The sequence below is a fragment of the Mauremys reevesii genome, linkage group 10 (genome assembly GCF_016161935.1).
Source record: "Mauremys reevesii isolate NIE-2019 linkage group 10, ASM1616193v1, whole genome shotgun sequence".
NCBI lineage: Eukaryota > Metazoa > Chordata > Testudines > Geoemydidae > Mauremys > Mauremys reevesii.
Window position 1 is genome coordinate 52313361 of NC_052632.1, and position 23474 is coordinate 52336834.

The following is a 23474-nucleotide window of genomic DNA, read 5'->3' on the forward strand; positions in this document are numbered from 1 at the left end:
AGGTTCTCAGCATCGGTGCCCAGAGAGAAACTGGGACCATGTCATGGTGGGACGCACAGAGCACAGCGTTCCACTGCCTCACAATCCATGGGTGGGGAGGGCACAAGTGGCACCCCAAGGGGACTGGCAGGGAGCTGTCTGGGAACTGTCAGACACATCCTGGATCCCTTCTCAGCTCTGACCTCCCATCTGCTTCTCTGGTCCGTAACCTCAGAGCTGTCCCCGAGCCCAGCTCTCCTGTGTACCTCACTACGCCACACACTGCATGTGCAGGTACCACCCTGCATGTGCCACTTCCTCTGTTCAGACTGCTGGGTGGCAGCCCTCCCTCACATTCCAACACAGGGACACCTGGAACCCATCCCCTGCTGCGGCCTACACAAATCTACCCATCTCTCCCCACACCCTCCCTCCTCCCTGCCAAGTCTGCTCAGCTGTGTCCCTAGCTCCCGTCCTTGGCCAGACACTGATACTTTGCTGCCACCGCACCAGCTACCTGCCTCCTCATGCCTTGCCCATTTCCCATTCCGAGGTAATGAGCCGCGCAACACAGACGGTCAGTCCTATTTGAATCATTTGCATACTGGAATCCTATTGGTTTCATCATTATGATGTCACAACCGTGAATTAAAGTTTACACCGAATGTCAGTCAGGGGAGGTTTGCCCTCATGCCACCTGGGCCGTAGCCTTTACAGAGGGATGGGAAAGCCATGGCACCTACCAAGACTTGAGGTCAGGGATGCGTGTTTTGCTCCTCCCCTTCCTCCTAGCAGCGACAGATGCAGGGAAGGGTTTCTCCGATGGCCTGGGAAGGAAGTGGAGAGATTAGCATTTCTATTTTTATGTACTTAGGAGACACTCCGATGCTCCCCTCACTGGAGTCACACAAGTATCTAGAAAGACAGCTGGTTTTTCCAGCAGCTACTGCTGAGCCCACCAACCCCTCAAACAGGAGCGGCACTTCTCGCTTTGTGTTAGTGACTGTAGCAGCTATGCAAGGGAGGAGTTACTTTCTTCTGCACGTGGGGCCTCAAATAATCTGCCTTACCCACTTTTAAAAAGCAGTTCAGTTTTCTCCTTTTAACTAAATGACCCCACCTCCCATGCAAATACACATATACACCCTCTGCTGTGCAGCATGCACCTGTTCAACTCTGAGTTCCTTGTTGGTTGCCTGTCCCATTGCTCTAACTGTGTGTGTGGCAGGAATACCATGGGGAAGTCACAAAGACGCTACAAAAAGCGTCTTGTGCGCTCTCTGCAAACCCTTCCCATACCAGTCAATGCCCATAATCAGATCAATGCCTTTTGCAGTCCTGTCACTATAGATTGTATCATCCCTTATGTGTGCGCCTCACTAGCACAGCTGGAAATTGTGCCTTGTTCTGCAGTGATAAGAGTTTTCATCAGGGGCCCCGGGTGGCATTGTTGCTGGTTTTCCATGGCTATGCATTGTTTTTAGGGTTCCCAGGTACGTGTAGCATATACAGGACTGAGCCATTGTGATGCCAGGGACTAGACCTGGGCAGCATCTCTTGCTGGGGGGCACAGATGGGCTTTGTGGAGCTACCTATTTCTGTGCTGCTCTTTTGTGCACTTCCTCATTTTGCTTTGTGTCATGTGACAGTGGTAACAAATCACAAGAGAGAGACACTTTCTTCTAGCACGGAACAAGGAACTTTAATGGACTACAGGAAACGGTGTCATTCCTGAACCCCCTCTGCAGAGCTGCTGCCTCAAACCCTCTCCAGCCCTGTTAGGTTCCTGCTATAGATTTAAAGAAACATGCATCTTCTGGCAGCAAGAGAAAACCGCGACATCCCAGGAGACGGTGTGTTCTCACATGACCTCCACCCAGAAGCTGGTGTCCTGCAGGAATGGAAGAAAAGATGTATGAGGAGAAATGAGCAAGGCAGCTAAAAATATATAGTCTGGAAAGAAGGCGGCTCAGGGGACACGGGGTTCCAGCCTATAAAAATACCTGCAAGGGCTTAGATATTGCAGGACAACCTGAGAATTATGCAGTGGGGCCATTTACATAACTTATTGCAAAAGCTCTCTGGCTCTGCCTTTGGCCTCACTGGCAGTGGTGTGACCTGCTGAGTGCAATGCAGCTACTCCTTATTTACATGGGTGGAAGAAAGAGCAGAATCCACCACAAACTATTGGAATAAGTTACCAAGGGAGGAGGAATGGATTCTCCATCAGTGACAATTTTAAAATCAAGAGTGGATGTTTTTCTAAAAGATCTGCTCTAGGAATTATTTTGGGGACGTTCCCTGTTCCATGGTCTAAAGGAGGTCACACTAGATGATCAAAATGGTCCCTTCTGGCCTTCGAATCTATGAACCTATGTTCAGGTCATGTCCAGTTAGGAGTTCATGATGTAACATGAGAGGCTACGTAGGTGTCTTCATGGTGCTTTCACCATCAGAGAGGCATTCCGTGAGTCACTTTTCAGCCTGTATCTCTCGGTGTCTTTCACATCACGTTTTTCCTGTTTTCTTTCTTTTTCTAATTTTAGTTTATGGGAATTTTGTCTAATTCTCCAGGTTTTAGGTCTATATTTGATGGCTTATAGTAGAAATATATTCTCCTTGCTATCACATCACCGACTGTATATTTTTTATGTATTTTGGCTTCCAGGGAAGATTATTCCCTGTGATTCTTACCATGTAATGAAGCATTTAAGGAATAACATAATTTATGATTAAAAATAAACACCACTGAGGTAACAGTATAAATGAAAGAAGAGAGTTGTTCAGACTTGACCAATGGCAGCATAAGAAGCAATGACTTGAATCTAAGGAAGGATACAACTAGGATAGAAACCAGGGACAGGGTTTTTAATAGCAAGGCCCAGACAGCAAATAAAGATGGTAACAATTTTTTTATACAAAGAGGTGTAGGGGAGTTTGTGAAAAATGCTGAGTTTTTTTTTCAGAAATGTTTGCCTGTGTGGTTGGTTGGTTTTTTCAAAAATTTCCACTGATTTGCAAAAAAAAATATTGTGCTATTTTCACTGAATTTTCATTGTATTTTCACTGAATTTTTTATTGCTAGTTTTTATTTTTCCAAAAACTGACTTGTCAGTAACAGAAAAATTTCAGTCTCCATTTTGAGCACCTTTTTGATGAAACATTCAATTTAAAAGATTTTGCAAAAAAAAACCAAAACATCAGGAAAAATAGGTCATGTTTGAACCCTACAAAATAGAAAGACTGTCAAAATGTCAACTTAGTTTTTCAGTTTTTTTATTTATTATTTTATTTTATCATCAGCTTTGCTCTCAAAGGAAAAGGGTTGAGACACTTTCACTGGTAGTGTTTAAGAGCAGGCTGAATAAGGTGTTAGCAAGCAAGAGAAAGAATTCTGTACAATTCAGGTATGACCAAAATGGTCTTTTCTTCTGTGAGTCTCTGATTAAACGGCAATTACGTGCCATGTCATTGTGACAGATGTCAAACTAAGAATGCTGAGAGCCAATTCTTCTCTCAGCTACACCCCTGCAGCCCCATTAATGCCAACGAGATTGCCTGGGTGTGGGCAGCAGCAGACTATTAGTGTTTTAAAATTAGAATCAGTTGTCTGATTCTTCAGTGATACAGATTGATTGTTGATTCATAAGACTGGAGACATTTATAGAACATAAGTCACATTTTACACCATGTAAAATATTGGCTGATGCATGTTGCAGTCTGAACTGGGTACCTGTAGAGCTTTGTTGGAAAACCTAGTGGGAATCCAGCAGAGCCCCTGGATGGGTCATCTGCGATGAATTAACTGGATCTGAAACCCGAGTGTCTTTTGCTTGAGCTGAAGTACCAGGTACATTAGTTCAGAGGCAGGAGCAGACTCATAGACTTCTCCATATGGTCTTGCCACTAGAGGGGACAGAGCCGTGCCATTTTTGAGTGGGTTACTGTACTGCAGTGGTTTTCAACCTGTGGTCCACAGGCCCCTGGGGCTCCGCAAACGATGTCTAAGATTGCCAAAGGGGTCCACACCTCCATTAGAAATGTTTTAGGGGTCCGCAAATGAAAAAAGGTTGAAAACCACAGATCCACTGGTATCCAAACCTTGTGATGAAACACTCCATATTATACCTGAGGAAAGATTTTCATATTGGAGCTGCTGTGCACCCCTGTAATGCTCTTTCAATGAACGGACTCATAGGCAGGAAAACTCAGGGCAACAGTGACGTTTAGAGAATATTCCCAGAGACCAACTTTCAAAGGTGTAAATGGGAGTATTTGTGCCAGACACCTGATTCCAAGGGTTATGCTCCTCCTCCAATCAGGGTAAGGAAATAATACCATGAGACCTATGTGTGCAATCAAAACGAACTCAAATGTTGAATGCTGGAGTACTGGCAAAAGAGCTGCTTGCACCCAACAGAGCAAGAATTATTCACCCGAGGCGGGGGTGGGAGGGATTCCAGAGGAAATGGATGTTGGAAAATTGTAAAGTGCTGGTTCACAGTTGCCAAACAAGAAAGAACCCCTGCTCTCTCCTACTCCCCCTACACATGAAATTCATCAGCTAATAATCCCTAAGAATCACGTGTTCAGATCTGATATCATTGTACAGCAGCTGTTGTAATTTTATCTCCTTGGGATAGACCAACAGGTGTGAGATTACATCACACAGTAACGCCACAGTATGCAAATCCATACATGGGCCGGGCCTGTCTGTGGCTGTGATCACAGGTGCTGCTGGGCTCGGTTCTTGGGATCTCCTTGGGTGTGAGGCCACCTCTCTCAGCTTTTCTGGGTGTTTTGTGCCTAATGTGGTCTGTACTTGTGTAGTAGTAGGATTTTATGGTAGTGTTTTGTATAATTTAAAATGAAGGACAAAGAATAATAATGTAGCATGTATTAAATGTATTGGTGTATGATTTTACCATATTCTGCCAGCCACCCTTTCGGAAAGCAGAAAGGAATGGCCTAATGGGCCATTGGTAGAGATGCCTCATCCGGAATCTGTGTCTGTGCTGAATTCAAGGGAGTGACAGATCTTTTAGGGTCACCACTTAGTTGTAGGTTTAGCATTTTAAAATAAGTAAAAGAATGCAATGGTTGTTTTTCTCTTGCGTTGCAATTTGATGTTTCTGTTCAAATGTTCTGTGTATATCAATTCTGTGTTGTGTGTGAATAAGGAATGTGTGTTAAGAGATAAGTGTGAAGGCCATCACTGAACCAAATGTTCTAGGGAGGAGCTGAAAACAGATGCAAGGTTGCCAGGAGGTTGCAACGCGCCCCTATTGAAATGTCAGAACAGGGCAAATTGACAACTCTAAAGATGAGACAGGTACCTATAAGCATAACACTTGTGCTGTAGACATAGGGACTGAGGGACCTGCTACTGAATTGCTGCCGAAGAGCCGGATATGCCGCCCCTTTCCATTGGCTAACCCAAGCACCTACTTGCTGCGCCGGTGCCTGGAGCCGACCCTGATTACATGGGGGGTTGCAAGCTGTCAGCCCCCTCCCCAAACCTTGCTTTGCATCCACCATTTATAATGGTGTTAAATATATTTAAAAAGTGTTTTTAATTTATAAGGGGAGGTCGCACTCAGAGGCTTGCTATGTGAAAGGGGTCACCAGTATAAAAGTTTGAGAACTATTGCTATAGGAAGTGCCGGGGGCAGGAAAAAGACTGCAGCACCACACCCAGCCGCTAGGAAGCACTCAAGAGGTGAGTGCTGCTCTGTCACATCCCCCCTTTTCTTTTTCCTCAAGAATAAACATGCTCAGTTTTTTTTATAACTGTAGCAGGGTGCTTACCCTGCTCCTGCCCTGAAGGGGCAAGGTTGTGCGGCACAGCCCTGGGGGAGGGTTGTGGCTGGGAGCTACTAAGCTGGTCTGATTGGGAAGTGGCCGCAGCTGGGCCACACCCTAATCAGGCCACAGCTGGCCTGTATAAAGAGGCCAGGGAAGCCAGGGGCAGACAGAGTCTCTCTCTAGCTGTAGAGGGAGAAGGGCCTGGCTGCAGGGAGCTAGAGACAGGGTACCTGAGTGAAGCAGGGCTGGGGAAAGGCAGAGAAGCTGGGGAGCTCCAGCCTGGAAAGCCTCAGGCTGCGGCCTAGTATTGGGCCAACAGGTACTGGGGGTTGCAGAGGGCAGCCCAGGGGTAGGGCAAGGCAGCAGGTCCAAACTCTCCTTGCCAGTGATGAGTTGGCTGATACTGCAGTCTGCCCCAGGGTGTGGGGCTAGATGATGACTGGCAGTAGCCTTATACTGAGGCAAGGTGGGAATAGTGGGTGTGGGTTCCCCAGGGAGGGGAGACCCTAAGACTGAGGACATTACTGCTAGGGAGCAGCACCCCAGGTAAAAGGGCACCGGGGTCCTGGGAGGGACACGGGGGCCAGTAGCTGGAAGGCGGATCACTGGCGTGCAGAGGGTGCTCCGGAGCTGGAATGAGCTAATTCCCAGGAGTCACCAGCAGGAGGCGCGGCGGGGTGAGTCCGCTCATCTACAATAATATTTCCTCATAGGTCAGGTTTTCAAAACCTTTGATAATTTTTGTTGCTCTCCTCTGGGCTGTCTCTAGTCTGTCCACATCTTTCCTAAAGTGTGGTGCCCAGAACAGGACACAGGACTCCAGCTGAGGCCTTGCCAGCGCTGAGTAGAGCGGGGCAGTTACCTCCCATGTCTTACATACAACGCTGCTGTTAATACACCCCAAACTACTATTAGCCTTTTGCATCTGCATCACACTGCTGATTCATATTCAACTTACAATTCATTATAATCCTGAGATGCTTTTCAGCAGTGCTACCACCTAGCCAGAGATTCCCCATTTTGTAGTTGTGCCTTTGATTTTTCCTTCCTAAGTGAAGTGCTTTGCACTTGTCTTTCACACCAGTGAAACAGGAAACCAAGATTCAAGAGGCAGCAGTTCACGCTGCCTGCTGCCATGTGGAAAATATTCTGCATGCTGACAGCATCCTCCACCCCAGGGCAGCTGTCTCTGGGCTGGAGGGTGGCAGCTCGCTCCCGCACAGCAAGCTGTGGGCACTCTAGCTGGGGCGTTGGGGGGGAATGTTAATGGCCTGGGAATGTTAATGGCCATACAGAGTGGGCCTACTGCAGTCTGGCTTGGGGGCCTGGAGGGGAGGAGGCGCCCCTCCTAGAGTGTGGTGGCTGCAGTGGGGCTGCCTTCCTGCACTCTGCAGGGCAAATGTGGCACATGGGCTCCTGTAGGGTGGCACATCTCCAGGGCTTCTGGGAGCGAGGACACCCCCAGCTCTAGCTGGGCTGCAGGGGTGGAGCAGGGAATGCCTTGCAGTGAGTGCAGGGAGGCTGCCAGCCTCCGCTCTCACAGCTTCCCCTGCTGGTGCCCAGCCAGGGTGCAGGAGGTGGCAGCAGCGGCTGGCTGGGGGCGAGGGGCTGCAGGGGGGAGCAGGCGGAGAGAGGCAAATGGGAAGCTAGGGCAGAATGGTGGAGGCTGATCCATCCCTGCCTCTCCCCTGGCTGCTTCAGGCTTTCCTGCCCTCCTCCTATCCCCAACTAGACCTTGGCTCCCTCCCCCACAGTCTGCCCCAGTTCTTCTCTGCACCTGCATGGAATGCTCTGCCTGCACCTCGTCTCTGAACTGTCCCTTGTGCTTCCGCCAGCTGCGCCCTGTGGCGAGGGCAGGGGGGAGCTGGGCCGTCTGTGCTCACTACCCCAGCTGTGGCACGGCCCCTTGTGCAGGGGTTTTGCCCCCAGGCTCAGCTCTGGACATGTAGGACACCCCACTGACCCCGTAGAGGAGAACAGGTTTGCTTGTCAGTCAGGGAAAGCCCCTGCTTGAGGAGAGCCCCAGCGACGGCCTCAGCAGCAGGGTGGGCGGCTGGGTCTGAAGTGCTGAACTTGCCCTAGCCACCGAGTTTCCTGGCTCCATTCGGAAACTGGAGCTGCCAGCTGGGATCCATGGGGGGGAGGGTGCCAGGCCACGAAATGGAGCTTTTACCGCCCAAACCTCACGCCTGCATGAAGAGCTATTTTGGGGAGATGGGCCCAGCCTTAAATCATTCACACCTTCCAGTCCGCTGGCCACCTGGACAGGCCCTTCCCTGCGGCAGGGCAGGAAACGACAGCAGTGGGACACGCACATGGGCTTTCTGCTTCTACACCCCTTATTTTAAGCCCTTACTTGCTGCTGGAGCCCATGGGTGTGTCGGGGCCAGCTGCAGCCCCCCTTGAGCACGATGAATGGGACATTGGGGCTTGGCTGACTGGAGGGCAGCTCCCAGCTGCGTCACGTGGCACCATCAGTCAAAAGGGCTTAAGCTTGACACTTGTATTAACTGGAGACAGCATCGCAAATTCCGATGGGAAGGAATGCTCCTGAGCACCTGATCCGCCTCCGAACTGGAACCTGGACAGCAGAGAGTTCAGGAAAGCCCTGAGACCGCATATGCTCCTCCTCAAATTCAAGCCATGTTTGCAGACTGGGAGACCCCTCTCCCAATGGGTACTAGTGCAGACGATTGCTCCCAGCCCAAAGGAGCCGCTCTCCATCTGACCCCGGCACAGGCTCCAGGATTCCAGTCCGAGGGAGCTCCCTCCCCGTCCAATCTCATGCAGACAGTGAACGCTTTCCATGAATTCTTGGTATGTCTGACTCCAAATCCCTGAGCTCTCTCTGCTCCGGCAGTTACTCCAGGACTGTGGTGCCCAAATTTCTGCTGTCACACCTGCCCCTTACCAGTAATGGAATCTGTGGCTCCCTCAATTACTGCACAGCCAAGGCTGAGGTGGAGCTGGGGCTAGAGGCAGAGCTGGCCTATGGGTGGAGCCTATGGGTGGAGCCGAGCTGGGTGGCACTCCCTCCCCACCCCTCTGTGGGGACTGGCCCAGGCCCTGCCAAGCTCCCCACCCCTAAACATTCCTCTGTGCTCCCCTAGGGCCTTTTGTAGAGCTCTGGCTCTGGAGAGGGAGTTTGTCATTCTGATCACTGTGCAGGGCGTCACTGCCACTGACAGATCAGAGGAACGGATGGTTTATTTAAGTTGGAATCTGCCAATTCCCAGTGCATCTGATGAGACCTTAGCTTGGACCCCTTCAGCCCTCGAAGCTTTGCTCTCTCTGCCTTCAGCCTTGTGCATCATGGCTCACCTCCGTAAAGGAGTGGGCAGAAAGGGCTTAGAACCTGACGGTACAGCACCAGGATACTGTGGTGATAGGATCTTTGCAGATGTTACGCTATAAAGATGGATTAGCTAGAAAGGAGCAGTGCAGCAGCAGCAGGAGGCAGATAGTACCTCTCCTGAGGCTTGCTGCATCCCTGTAGTCACTGCCCTGCTGTCATGGCTCGTGGAGGGCAGAGTTTAATAAGAATGGACTCTGATTTTTCATGTGCTTTCCTACATTCATCTTAGAGGCCCAAGAGAAGGGAGCTGTCATCCCTCCCCAAAGTGGTGCTGAAAACAGAGAGGCAAATGTGCCTGAGGCCAGGTCTACACTGAAAAGCTGGATCGACGCAGCTACCTTGCTCAGGGATATGAAAAATCCGCACCCTTGAGTGACATTGTTAAACTGACGTAACCCTTGGAGTACACCGCACTAGAATTTTTCCATCAATCTAGCTCCCAGCACTTGTGGATTAACCCTTGCCTCGCTGTAGTGAGTGTCTACACTGAAGCGTACAGTAGTGCAGCTGCAGCGTGTCCAGTGAAGACATGGCCATAGGAATTTTTGTTTTGTTCTATTTTCCCCCCTTCTCTGCTCAGCATGAGATAAAGTTCACACTGGCTCAACACCTTCCACCTGGTCTTTCCTTCCAGAATGGATCTGTGTTTGTAACTGCCTGCTTTAGTCACCATGGGAGCATATTCATTGAGATGGAACCTCCCACAACTCTGGCCCATACCCGGTCTGCCCTGTGCATCATTGTACCACTGTCCTACTCCATTCTCTGCCAGTGCATTTCAGGCCTGATCAGCAGCTCCCCCTCCTATATCAGTCACGAGCTCCCACAGTTCTGCCAATGCATCTCACCTTTGACTTGCAGCCCCCTTTTTCTACCAAGTACAGTTTGCCAAGTGCTAAGTTGGATGGTCATTTTGTGTTGTCTGGTACCTCCAGGTCCAATTCACATAACATTGTATCTTGGCTGGATTGGGAGCCAGATTTTCCATATGACAATCCAGTTGATGCATCCCTGTCATCCACTCCAGCCATATATTTAACCACAGGAAGAACTTTCGCTAAGGTGCAAAGTGTGTGATGTTTGTAATATCCTATTAGTCTGGAACGTAGTTCCCAGTTTTTCACTGCAGAGATGGCTGCATTTCATTAGTGGCTAACTGCATCTTTCTATGTGGATTTTATAAAGTGCCGAATAAGTCTTTGGGAGGTACCTTAGCAGTAGGACTGGTTGAAATTTTTCCATCAAAAAAAGTTTTGATGGAAAATTGGGTTCTAGACTGAATGAAAACTTTCTTAGAAAGTGTCTGCATCCCTTGAAACTTTGATTTTTTTCCCCCTTGTCTGAAAACCCCAATTTTTTCAGTTTTTGGCTCAATGAAAACTCAATATTCTGTGCTGAATGTTTCAACAAAAATATACTTTTTCCATTTTCAATGAAATATTCTGTGGGGGTAGGAGGAATCCCATTTTCTGACTGGCTCTGCTTTAGTAGTGTCTTGTAAGTAAGTGCTCTGAATGAATGACTGGAGTTGAACTCCTCTGAACTATTGAGAGCAGCAGATCTGGCTGTCTGCCACTGGAAAGATAATTTCCTGTAGTTTTGTCACAAGGTCTTCTATTTGACCTCCAGGCTGACCTTGCTTTCAAGAAGCTCCGATGCCCTGACTCCAGGGTGGTAATATTCAGGCAAGCACATGTATGACATTTGGGTAGCTAAGCTAAAATTATATTAAATTACAAGAATAAACTCCAATCTTGTAGGACTCAATTTCTGAAGTGTAACCTCCTTGCACGAGATATTCCTGTTCCATGGGTGAGGGAGCTCTGCTTTTATTCTGCTCCCTAGCAATAGTGTTTAGAGCATGGGTGTTTTCTCATATTGGTGTCTGTAATGGAATGCTAAACTGTATTACACTGTTCAGCCACTGTGTATAAAATACCTTTATTTAAGCTAACAGCAATTCCTGGCAGTGCATTAAAGAATTTTATGAGGAACACATCTGGTGTGTATCTTGCTCAGAAGTAGCTCTGTAGCCAGTCTATATCCGATACAGAAGCATGACATGATGTTAGAAGTAAACAGTGCCAAAGGAGAACAGAAACAGCAGGAAAATAACAAAGGTTGCAGACAGAAGGAAAAAGAGATAAGGGTTGAAAGATCTCATCAACTTGTTGCTCTTCAGTGCCCCCAGAGAACTTCAGCTTTGACAAACCTTCACAATGGACAGACTGGAAGCAGTATTTTGCAAGATTTCAAAGAGCAAAATAAGGTCCACCAAGAAACTGGAGATGTAAAGGTATCTTCTTTAATTGTATGCTATGGGGAAGCAAGCAGAGTACATCTTTAAATCCTTTGACTTTGCTGAAAACAGAGAGAATCCTTTCATAATCATCTTTCTTGATGTATAACTTTATACCTCAGAGAAATGTGACTTATGAAAGAGCCTGTTTCCATCAGGAATTCAAGAACCAGGGGAAAATATTGAATGTTTTATAAGAGCTCTGCATGCCTGGGCTGAAAACTGAGATCTTGGGACATGAAAATACCAGAGACAGACTGGTTATTGGGCTGACAGATAAATACCTTTCACAGCAGCTACAATTAAAAACAGATTTAAGTCTACACATGGCTATTCAGATTGCAAAGCAGTCTGAACTGGTGAGACAGCAAAACTAAGAGCAACTTGGAAACCAAGACACTAGCTTAAAAGCTGTAAATAGGTTTAGCATGTCTGTTAAAAATCATTATCATAAGACCTCATAAGAGGGACAAATTCCAGCTTATGTGCACATGGTGTGGAAAAAGTCACATCCCAAAAGATAATGCATGACCAGCCAGAGGAAAAAAGTGTAATAAATGCACAAAATATGGACATTTTGCAGCTAATTGCTGCACCAAAGCAGTCAGGGAGTTGACTTGTATCACAGACAATCAAGAACCATTGTTTCTGGGATCTATCACTTGTAACAACACAGAACCTGCCTGGAGAGTGAAATTGAACATTCATAGCAAGACTGACTTTAAAATTGACTCAGGAGATAATGTTGCATTCATCTCAGATGGGACTTACAATCACCATAAACCCCACCCAGAGCTGAAGCCGCCTGACACAGCTCTGACTAGCCCTGGAGGTATCCAGAACTATATGGGCCCGTTCACCACAGAAACAACTTACAAAGACAAAAGCTTTGCATTCAGAGTGCATGTGATCAAAGGACCACAGACCAACAGACTTCTCATTTGCAGTGTGGCAGCCATGATGGGCCTAGTGAGACAGGCAGAAGAACTTAACGGAGGATTTGATGTTTTTGGACTTCTGAAAGGAGCTCCACTACAAATCAACTTAAAGAGACAATACAGTGTGAATTCTGAGGCCATCATTACCTGTTCGTAGTGGATTATTTTTCCAGGTATACAGCAATCATGTATTTGAAAGAGATGTTGCAGTGTTATCAAAAAACTGAAGTGCACTTTTGCTCACTTTAATATTCCAGAAAAACTAATGATGGGCTACGGACCACAATTTACTGCAGCAGAATTTGTCATTCTGAATGAAATATGATTTTGATCACATTATTAGCAGCCCACATTACCCACAAGCAAATGGAGAGGCTAAGAGACCTATCCAGACAATCAAGAAAATCCTACAGCAAGAAGATTCATTCCTTGCTCTTCTGAGTTACAGAATACCAATAGCAGCTACTGGATATAATTCAGCACGACTCCTGATGGGAAGACAACTCAGATTCATTTCCAGAGTTGGAACCATAATTCCATCTCCAAAGTGGCCAGAAACAGAGTAGCCAAATCGGATAAAAAGGCTAAAAGAGCGTATGAAGACTTGTTTTACAACAGATGTCACTCAGTTAGAAAACTGCCAGCTCTGGAGCCTGGTGACCAAGTTCATGTCAACTTGGAGGGAGAGAAAGGATGGACACCTCCAGCTGTCATAAAGACAAAGAATTCAGTGCCCAGATCATATGTGATTGAGACCGACAGTGGAGAGTTCAACAGTTGACATCTACAGTTTGTTCCTCAGGAAGAACAACCCAAAGAGCAAACTTTACAGATGTTAGATGCAGAACAATGAGGAGAATAATAATAAAGAATTCTAGACTAACCACAGCCAGATGTTGCGACTAATGGACAGTCAGGTGACCAAGTTGTTACTTGTTGTGAACCAAGTTGTTTTGGTTGTGTAATTAGAAAACCAGTATGATTCAGAGACAATTAACATTGATATGTACTGAACTTCAAAGGCTGTGTGATAGTATGTATTGCATAGATGGTAGGAATGTAGAACTTAAATGGGGAGATGTAATGGATGCTAAATTGTATTATACTGTTTAGCCACTAGGTGTATGACAGCTTAAAATAAAAGTTAACTTCAGCCATACCTAGCAGAGATGAACACATCTGGTGTGTATATTGCTCAAAAGTATGCTCTGTAGACAGGCCATATATCTGATACAGGAGCATGACCGTGTTTGAGAGGAAGCAAATAACTCTTCACTGAGCAGAGGACAACAAACTCCACTTTGGAGGGAACTGCAGACTGTGGGTGAAAGCCTGGCCCCATTGACATCAACAGTAAAACTCCCACTAGCTTCAGTGGGGCCAGGCTTCCTAAGCGTGTATCTCAGTGTCACTCTTTAGCGGGGCAGAGGAGACGTTGCCAGTGGCTTGAAGTGCCTCCTTCCCGCTGCATTTTTCTTCATCGCATCTCATTGCAAAATACACCAAGAAGGCTTTTATGGCATGAAACAGCTGTGACCTAGGGCTGGATATCTCAAGGGCTGTTGTACTACAGAGTGTTTTGTGCTCATGTAACTGGTTCAAATCCAGCCCAGATAGTGTTGACTGCATCAGGGACATCTGCACCTCACTTTGGGGGCCCAGGTGAACTGAATTGATTGCCTCCATTCTGTTCCTTGTGGCTAGGGGACCACACTGCAGAACACTACCTTAACTGGCCCCTTCCCTGGCACACTCAGCAGAAAGGCCAAAGAAGCCACTGGAGGCCCCCCCGCCCCCCAGCTGCAGCTTGCCCTTCCCACCCAGCACTGAGGTGTGCCATGGGGGAGTAGTCTTGGTGGTAATCAGCCAATGTGCCAGTCTTGGTGATAGTCAGCATCTCACTCTGGCATCTTTCAGCAGTATGAAAGTCAGGTGAGGGGGACCCAGCACTGTGACTCTGGCTACCAGGGCCGCCCAGAGGATTCCGGGGGCCCGGGGTCTTCGGCGGCGGGGGGCCCTTTCGTTCCGGGACCCGCCGCCGAAGTGCCCTGAAGACCCGCGGCGGGGCCCGCCCCGCTGCCAAATTACCGCCGAAGCGGGACCCGCCGCTGAAGTGCAGCCCGGTCTTCGGCAGTAATTCTGCGGCGGGGGGGCCCCCACCGCGGGTCTGCGGGGCACTTCGGCGGCGGGTCCCAGAACGGAAGGGCCCCCCCGCCGCCGAATTACCGCCGAAGACCGAGCTGAACTTCGGCGGCGGGTCCCGCTCCGTCTTCGGCGGTAATTCGCCAGCGGGGGGTCCTTCCGCCCGGGAGCGGAAGGACCCCCTGCCGCCAAAGACCGGGAGCAGAAGAAGCTCCTGCGCCTGGCCCCGCAAGAGTTTTCCGGGCCCCCCAGAGCGAGTGAAGGACCCCGCTCCAGGGGCCCCGAAAAACTCTGGTGGGGGCCCCTGTGGGGCTTGGGGCCTGGGGCAAATTGCCCCTCTTGCCCCCCCCCTCTGGGCGGCCCTGCTGGCTACCACCAACAAGCACAAGCTATCAGTACCTCATTTGTCTGCCCATGTTTGTACATAGCTCTGGCATGCTGTGCAGAGGAAGCAAAGCCTCCAGCAGGGCATTTGGGCGGAGCGGGTGGGTGTTCCCCATCAGGTGCTGCACTGGGGAAGTTGCAGTTACTCACTGTGCAACCATAATTGTATCAATGACACTGATAGTGATACACTCTGCCTTCCCCCCGCTCGGTTCCCTATTCTTCCCTCCGACCCATCAATCCTTCACCTTCATCCCTCTCAGTCTCCCATGGGTTTCCTTTCCCAGTGTCTCACGGAAGCGCCTCCTCACAATGTGAGCCATCCTGCAGCCTCTGCCTGTGGAGTGCTTGTCTGGGTGGAGGGGGGGTCCTGTCTGGAGGTGGGCTGGGCGGTTGGTTGGAGAAGGAGCTGTTTAGTTGTTGGGTGGGTGAGTCTCCCCTTGCCAGTAGGGAGTGGAAGGTTGCGTTAGGTGGAGCAGCTCTCCCAGGGCTGGTGTAGGGACTCCGCTAGAGTGCTGTGGTTCTCTTAGAGCAGCTGTTGCCATTATGAGACTGGCAGGTGCACTGAGGCATGAATGAGCAGCAGTGGCTCAATCCCAGCTTCAGAGGTGCTGGAAATGTTAATGGGGATCCGACCTGAATGCTTTAGTGCATCAGCATCACTGCAGTCCATGCATCTCAAAACCAAGCACAATGGTTTGTTTTCCTCAGCACCTGGCTCCTTGGCAGTGGTTAGAAATGGAGGAAGGTGGGATCGCCCTGTTAGAATGATGGAAATGCCTTGACTGGGTCTTTCTCTTCAATGCAATGAAGCCCTTCCTTCTGCTGCCTGGGAGGCCCCCAATGACTTCAATGGACTTTGGCTTAGACTTTGGCCCACAGCCTGTCAGATTGCCACAGAGAGAAAAGTTTGTGTCATGGAAGGGTTTAGATAAACTAGTCACTGTCATGGGGAAAGAGATGGGCCAGCCAGCCAGCCCAACACCAAAGTGCACATTTTCAACTGGGACTCTGGGGTGCTGTCCCATAATCCACCACAGCCTGCCTACCCCAATGCATAGGCGCCAGCTTCTCCTCGTGCTGGGGGGTGCTGGACCCCTTCCCGCCCCAGGCCTTGCCCTGACTCTGTCCCATTGGGTTCCTTCCCCAAATCCCTGCCCCAGCCCTGCCTCTTCCCTGCCTCCTCCCCTGAGTGCACCACATTCCTGCTACTCCCCCCCACACCTCCCACAGCTTGTTATGCCGTGAAACAGCAGGGCACGTGCTGGGAGGAGAATCGGGGATGCACCATGCTTAGGGGAGGAGGCGGAGGTGAGGTGAGCTGGGGCGGAGAGCTTCACCCACCAATTTTCCCCTGTGGGTGCTCCAGCCCTGAAGCACCCCTGGAGTCGGCGTCTATGCCCCGATGCTCTGGGGGGGAATGACTGCATCACTAGCTCAGGACCTGGCACCAAACACCCTGTCACCTTATTCGTTCACTCTTTCCCCCACTTTGTCACTGGTAACTTGTCCAATGGAGATTCATGGCACCAGTGGTATCTGGTTCCCTAAGGGCCCACCTCACTTTGCTAGTCAGGGCTAATGGCTAGAGCCAAAAGTGGATTCCTGGGTCCTAGCTTCAGCTCCATGAGTGACTCATGGGTAAGTTACTTCTCGGTGTGCCTTGATTTCTCTAGGTGTAAAACAGGGGTGATTGGTCAAGTGAAGTAAGACCTAACACTCAGCTTAGCTGGCACGTCTCTGCTTGTAATGTGATAACTTCAGAAGACAGCGTCCAGTCACTTCCAAAATTTCAGGGACTGTTCTAGGTACCAGTGGGGAGAACCCTATTGATTTTGGTGAAGTAGGAAGATTCTGTTTATGGCTGGGAGGGAGAGTGTCGCTGTGGCCTGGCTGGCATGATGCATGATTCAGAGTGGGACTCTGGTGCCGGCCAGGCTGTGGGTCCCAGTCTGCCTTGTGTCACCTGCAGCATGTTGGGCAGCACCTCTTCCTGGAGCCCTCTTGGTGCTAGGCACCCGCTGGGTCTGGGCAGCAGGACAGACCTATCACCCAAGGTCTTGGGCTTGCCGGCAAGGAGGGAGGGAGACAGGGACTCCGAGAGGATCAGGCTGGGGCTCCATCAAGGGCTCAGAAAGGTCAGGCTGGTGCAGGGGGAGGCAGGGGCTCTAGGGGGTGTTGGCTGGTGGACAAGGCAGGGGCTCTGGGAGGGTCAGGCTGCTGGGAGGGGCTCCCTTGAGGGCTCTGGGAAGGTCAGTCTGGTGGAGGGGAGGCAGGGGCTCTGGGAGGGTCGGGCTGGTGGGGTGGGTAGGCAAGGGCTCTGGGAGGATCAGGCTGCTGGGAGGGGCTCCTTTGAGGGCTCCAGGAGGGTCAGTATGGTGAAGATGGGGGAGGCTGGGGAAGCGGGGGGATCCAAGAGGTTCAACTAGGGGAGGCAGGGGCTCTTGGAGGGCCCAGCTGGTGGAGGCAGGAGGAGGCAGGGCCTCCAGGAAGGTCAAGCTGGTGGGGTAGGGAGGCAGGGGCTCTGGGAGGGTCAGGCTGGTGGGGCAGTGGGGAGTGGTTCTGGGAAGATATTGTATAGTAAAAGTGAAAACCAAGGCACTCTTGAAGGTATTTGAGTAAGTGAGGTACATTATGGCTTAGTGGCTGGTTCAGTAGTTGGGTCAATCGAGTTCTGTTCTCCCACTTGACTCACTGTGTGACCTTGAGCAAGCCGTTCAGGCAAATATGTCCCAAATGGCCACTAATTTCAGAGCGGGGGGGCCTCAATTTGGCCTGGATCACCTCTTGTCGGACTCTTAGAAGGGCTGAACACTCATCATGTTAATTGACATCCATGGGAGCTGCCCGTACTCAGTGCCTTTCAAGAGCAGGCCTGAGCTGTTTCCAGAAAAGAAGGCACCCCTGCTGTGTGGACACTTTTGAATATTTCAGCCTTAACTGATCTCTGCCTCAGTTTCCCTAGCTGTAAAATGGTGACAATAATACCTCCCTGCCCTTGTCAATCACAGTGAGAATCATGGATAAAAGATATTATTTCAATGCAATGTGCGGGTAGCTGCTGTGATACTATGTGGGTAGGGAGCATACAGCAAAGCTAGTATGCATTATTATCTTTAATTCATGCATTGCTTGCTATGGTTCCCCTGTCTCTATTAATATTTGCATCATCCTGACAGGAACTGGATGAGGTAGATTAGTGACTGACTGACTGTGACTGGCATGCAAGGGGTTAATAGGGAGGCTGCTCAGGAAGCAGCCAATAGGAAAGGGACTGCAAGGAACAGCCAATCAGGGCCCAGCAGCCCAATATAAGGCAGAACAGAGTCAGTTATACCCTGGAGCTCAAGGAGGGAGGACTGGATGCCTGGCAGGCAGAAGGAAGTTAGCATCCTGGACAGAGCACTGCTGCTAGCAGGGACTAGGGGTGATAGAGAAGAGCTCCTGGCTGGCTGCTGGGATTTGCAGGCTGAAGGAAGGGCAAAGAGGGTGCTGGGGAAGTGGCTGAACAATTGGCTGCAGTTGCCACTGAGGAAGTGGCTGGACAGTTGGACTGCAGCACTGGCCTCTGGAAGGGGGGAGTGCAGATTATGGCACGGACAGAGGGCCGTGTCACAAAGAGAATGCCACGTTCTTTGGAGTGATGTGGTCCGGGAGCATAAGGCCTGGTCCACACTAAAAAGGGGGTTCGAATTAGGGTACGCAAATTCAGCTATGGGAATAGCGTAGCTGAATTCGAAGTACCCTAATTCGAACTACTCACCCGTCCAGACGCAGCGGGGTCGAACTCCGCAGCTCCCCCGTCGACTCCACCACCGCCGTTTGCAGTGGTGGAGTACCGGAGTCGACCGCGGCGCTTCCGGAGTTCAGAGGTATAGATCAGACGCGATAGTTCGAACTCCGTGAAGTCAAACTCACCGCGTCGACCCGCGCGGTGAGTATGGACCTGCCCTAAGTGATGGTGGGCGAGGCACCACTGGGAGTGGGTGTACCCACTGCGGAGCTAATCCCCAAGATGGCCAACAGGAGTTGCCAGCATGGTGAGTGGAGCCCCGTCACACTACACAGGCAATGACAGAATTTACATTGTGGTGTTATGGAGAAACTAATAATTTCTGTTGTTGGCTCAGGGTGGTGCAAACTTGGCAAGAGATTATGGTTTGTCTTCAACGCTCTGGATCAGTTGCCTGAACATGTTTCTCTGACACATCCCAAACTCCCACTGAAATCAGCAGTGGACGTCCGATGTACCAGTAGGGCCGTGGGTCTGTGGATAAGCTTTTCAGATCAGGGACCTCCTATTTGTCTGCAAAGCAGTCCCACGTGGTCAGTGCTCTAGACAGTAAATAATGAAATAATAAGATGGAAGTTTATTGCTATGGAGACAAAGTAGACAAACCCTTTTAAGAAAATGGAAGTTGTAAACCTGTCAGGAAGATAAAAATAAAGACAGTAAATTATTAAAGGGATGTTTGAACTTTCCACATGTAAGAATAGCAACAGAACTGTCTCATGTAGACTATGTACTGCCCCCGTTTTGGAAGTGACATGAACCAATTGGCCTCTGCATGTTGAATCTGCTACGATTTTATTTCGTTTTCCTTGCTCAGTCATAGGATCTCAGCAAGACAGGGTTGGAAGGGACCTTTGGGGGTCATCAAGTCCAGCTCCCTGCACTGAGGCAGGACCAAGTAAACCTAAATCAGGGGTCGGCAACCTATGACACGTGTGCCAAAGGCGGCACGCGAGCTGATTTTCAGTGGCGCTCTCACTGCCCAGGTCCTGGCCACCGGCCTGGGGGGCTCTGCAGTTTAATTTAATTTTAAATGAAGCTTCTTAAACATTTTAAAAACCTTATTTACTTTACGTACAACAATAGTTTAGTTCTATATTATAGACTTATAGAAAGAGACCTTCTAAAAACGTTAAAATGTATTACTGGCACTCGAAAGCCATCCGACGAAGTGGGTATTCACCCACGAAAGCTCATGCTGCAAAACGTCTGTTAGTCTATAAGATGCCACAGGATTCTTTGCTGCTTTTACAGAACCAGACTAACACAGCTACCTCTCTGATACATATCTCTGTTGTAGATGGCCCCTTATGCCAAGAATCAAAGCACTATTCAGGTTGCTCCTAGTTCCAAAGAACCAGTCACTTACCCCAGGTCAGTTGCGCCTTAGGTCTCACACCAAGGACATCACTTGTAGCCAGTCCTATAATAAACTATAGGAAAATGTATTAAATAGGAAAAGGAAATTAGAGATATTTACAAGGTTAAAGCAAATAGACACACAAATAAGTTGCAGTATTAGGTTTCAAAAGGTAACAGGCTTCTATACTCAGCAAACTCTATTTGACCTTTAGGGCTAACCCAGGCTAACCAGCTGGGGATCTCTTGCTTATGCCTAGAACACCTTGTCCCCTCTCACCCTCCCCCGAGCAGCATAAAGATCCTTTGAGGTTTTTATCCCACTCCTGTGCTCTGAGTTGCGAACTCCACTGATGGGAGGATCCACTTTCATGACTCATCCTCACTGGGAGGAGAGCAGAACAACAGTAAGGGTCTTTAGTACTTTTGCTGACAGTTTCGCAATCCTGATGTAGCCAGTTTCCAGTTGTAAGATCCAACCCTCACCCATCTGGTATCAGCAGGTCCCCTCTTTCGAGGCAGGGGCAGAACAACGTCTGTAGAGAAGCAGCTTGTCACACTAATTAATGTCCCTCTCCTGCATGGTGATTCGTACAGTCAGAGGCTCACAATACACCTGTTCAGATCTTACAGTACAATTTGGAATACAGATGTTATAAGTGAGATCAGTTCATGCAGCAACTCCGAAGCATTCGATAGAGTCTGAACACTTAGAGCTGGTCTACACTAGGAGGGGGATCGATCTAAGATACGCAACTTCAGCTACGTGAATAGCGTAGCTGAAGTCGAAGTATCTTAGATCGATTTACCTCTCGTCCTCACGGAGCGGGATTGACGTCCGCGGGTCCCCCTGTCGACTCCGCTACCGCCGTTCATGCTGGTGGAGTTCCGGAGTCGACGGGAGCACGTTCGGGGATCGATATATCGCGCCTAGATGAGATATATCGATCCCCGAGAAATCGATCGCTACCCATCGATACAGCGGGTAGTCTAGACGTACCCTGAGAATTCTAATACCTGTTTTATCAACGTTAACCCACAAGTGAGCTAGACAGATTCCGACTATGTATCTGTTAGTGTCTGTGCCAATTTTGCTGTGTGTGGAGTACATATTTTGTAATCAGGGGCGGCTCTACAAAGTAGCTGCCCCCCAAGCTTGCGCGCGCGCGCCCGCCCCCCCCCCCCGGTCCCGGGTCCCCTCTTCCGCCGGCTCCCTGGGAGGGGGGGGCGGCGGCATTTGGCTCGGAGCGCGGCCGCCGGCAGCCAGGCGGGCGGCGGGGGGGAGCGGGGACCTGCCGCGCATGCGCCCGGGGAGCGAGCCGGGGCGAGCCGGGGGACCGACGCAGCACGGACCGCATGCAGGCAGGTCCGCCGCTCAGGTCCCCTCGGTGGACCGCAGCACGCAGGCAGGGCAAGCTCCACCGGAGCCCAATCCCCAGGATGCGCCCCCTGCCCGGCTGCCGGCCGGGCGCTGCCCGCTGCCCCCTAGAGTTTGTAATGGTTTGTAAGTTGGTTAAAATAAGCTAAGCACTGCAAGAAAACATTGATAATCATCTATGTAATATTGGGTTCTTAAATGGGATGGATTGAAGCCATTCAAATGAGTGATTCAGCAACATCTGTTCCAGCAGACCCAGTGAATGAAAATATCCATTTGACCACTTCTGACCAATACAATCTCCTGTTAGGAGCACTGTTTTATGTATCATTATTTGAACTGGCTTTCTTTCCACTCAGCGTATCTGCCACAAGGGAGTTGGACTGGGTGGCGTTGCGGTCTGGTGCACTCCAGGGTGTGGGGTGTGTTTGTAGGTGGGCCAGGGAGAGGCGCATGCTGCAGTTATGCCTACGGTGGCGGATTATCTTAAGCCTCTGCTAAAATGAGTCAGCAAACGAACTGGCAGCATTAAGGGGTCCGGAGGTTCAGGGGCTGGCAGGAGTGAGTGAGGCTGGAGATTCGTACTGTGGTTCCCTCCACGCTCTGCCTGGCTCAGGCAAGATTGTTGACCTTTGCCCAGTCAAAATTGTTTTACTTTGTCTAAACTGTACCTGGGAATCTCTGCCTGCAGCACCCAGTGGGCACTGCCAAGGGGAGAGGTGGTGGAGGCAGGCAGCAGAGAGAAGGGCAGGGTTTGGTTCTCTTTGCCAAAGGAAGGTTGCTGAGATGGAGGGGAAATAAACAAAGGGACAGGAATCCTCTAGGGAGTATCCTCGCCACTCTCAAAGTGAACCCAACCCCGTCAATGTCACTGAGAGACGGGAGGAAGTGGGGGGCGGGAGGGGAGCAGCACTGTGCATGTCACTGACGGCTTGGGGGGCTGCTTGCATGTCACTGAGGGTGGGAGGAGGAGCTACGCTGCATGCATGTCACTGATGACATGGGGAGGGGAGCGGCGTTGCATGTGTGTCAAGGGTGGGGACTGTATGAGTGTCACTGGGGTCCCATGCAGTGGGGCGGGGGGAGCTGCAGACCTGTCCCTGTGTCCCGAGGCAGAGTTGGCTGTTTCCCCACCGGAGTTGTGCCGTGCAGTCCCTCTCCCTGAGTCTGCTTCGTGCTGTTCCCTTTGGCATGGATTGTGATGTACCAGCTTGTTTCCATAGAGACGCTGCTCAGTACTGGCACTTCGCACTTCTCCAGCCCTTTTGCTCCTGGCTGTCCTCATGTGGTATCAAGGTGCATGAACGGAGCCTCACAACCCCTAGGGAAGACTCAGCCCTGTGTGCAAATGGGAGCTGAGGCAGGACGAAGTGAAGACCCCCATCACAAAAATGACCGCTGTGATTGGGTACCGCGGTGTTTGGCTTCCCAAACTGAGTCTTGCTGGGTCTAATTTGCAGAGGGACTGAGACTCCTACTGGAGTCACTGGGATTTGGGGGCTTAGCACCTCAACCCCAAGGGACTGAGTTGAATACCTAAAAAGCACGGTACCCCAAATCAGTAGCCACCTTTAAAAAGTGGCTGTATTGCTCTTAGTCATTCAGTGAGTCTGTAGCAGAGCCAGGAACAGACCCCACAGCCTCTACTCCCCAGACCTTCACCTTAGCCAGAAGCTGCAAAGAAAATACAGTGATTAACCACAAAGCTGCTATCATGAGCAGCTAGTGCTGTAATGCACCTAGCTCTGAGGAACTTGTGACCTGCCTCACAACGTCCTTGGGACAGCAGGGCAGCCTCACAAGTTCAGTAATAATAATGAGAGCTTGTCTTGCAGGAAGGAACCCCCAGGGGAAAGAGACTGGTGGGAAACTCATTTGTTTGCACCCAAAGGCAGCTGTATTGCTTGGCTTCAATAATCAGGAGCAGGAAAGCACCTAAAGGAAGCTATAGTAAGGGATAATGGAACACCACAAGCTAGAAAACTGGATAAGGTCCAAGGAAAAAAAAGATGAAATGCTTGTACACTAATGCAAGGAGTCTG

The 23474-nt window shown here is 49.9% G+C and overlaps 1 protein-coding gene and 1 long non-coding RNA gene across 2 annotated transcripts in view; one reads left to right on the forward strand and one right to left on the reverse strand.

Moving 5' to 3' along the window:
* SRL (sarcalumenin) overlaps positions 1–23474 on the forward strand; it is a 101703-nt gene that overhangs the window by 3063 nt on the left and 75166 nt on the right. The window lies entirely within an intron of this gene.
* On the reverse strand, positions 1671–22621 carry LOC120373397. Its single transcript, XR_005585524.1, has 3 exons — positions 22527–22621; positions 20065–20128; positions 1671–1870 (listed from the first exon to the last, which is right to left on the reverse strand). It is a non-coding gene; the product is annotated as an uncharacterized LOC120373397 (long non-coding RNA).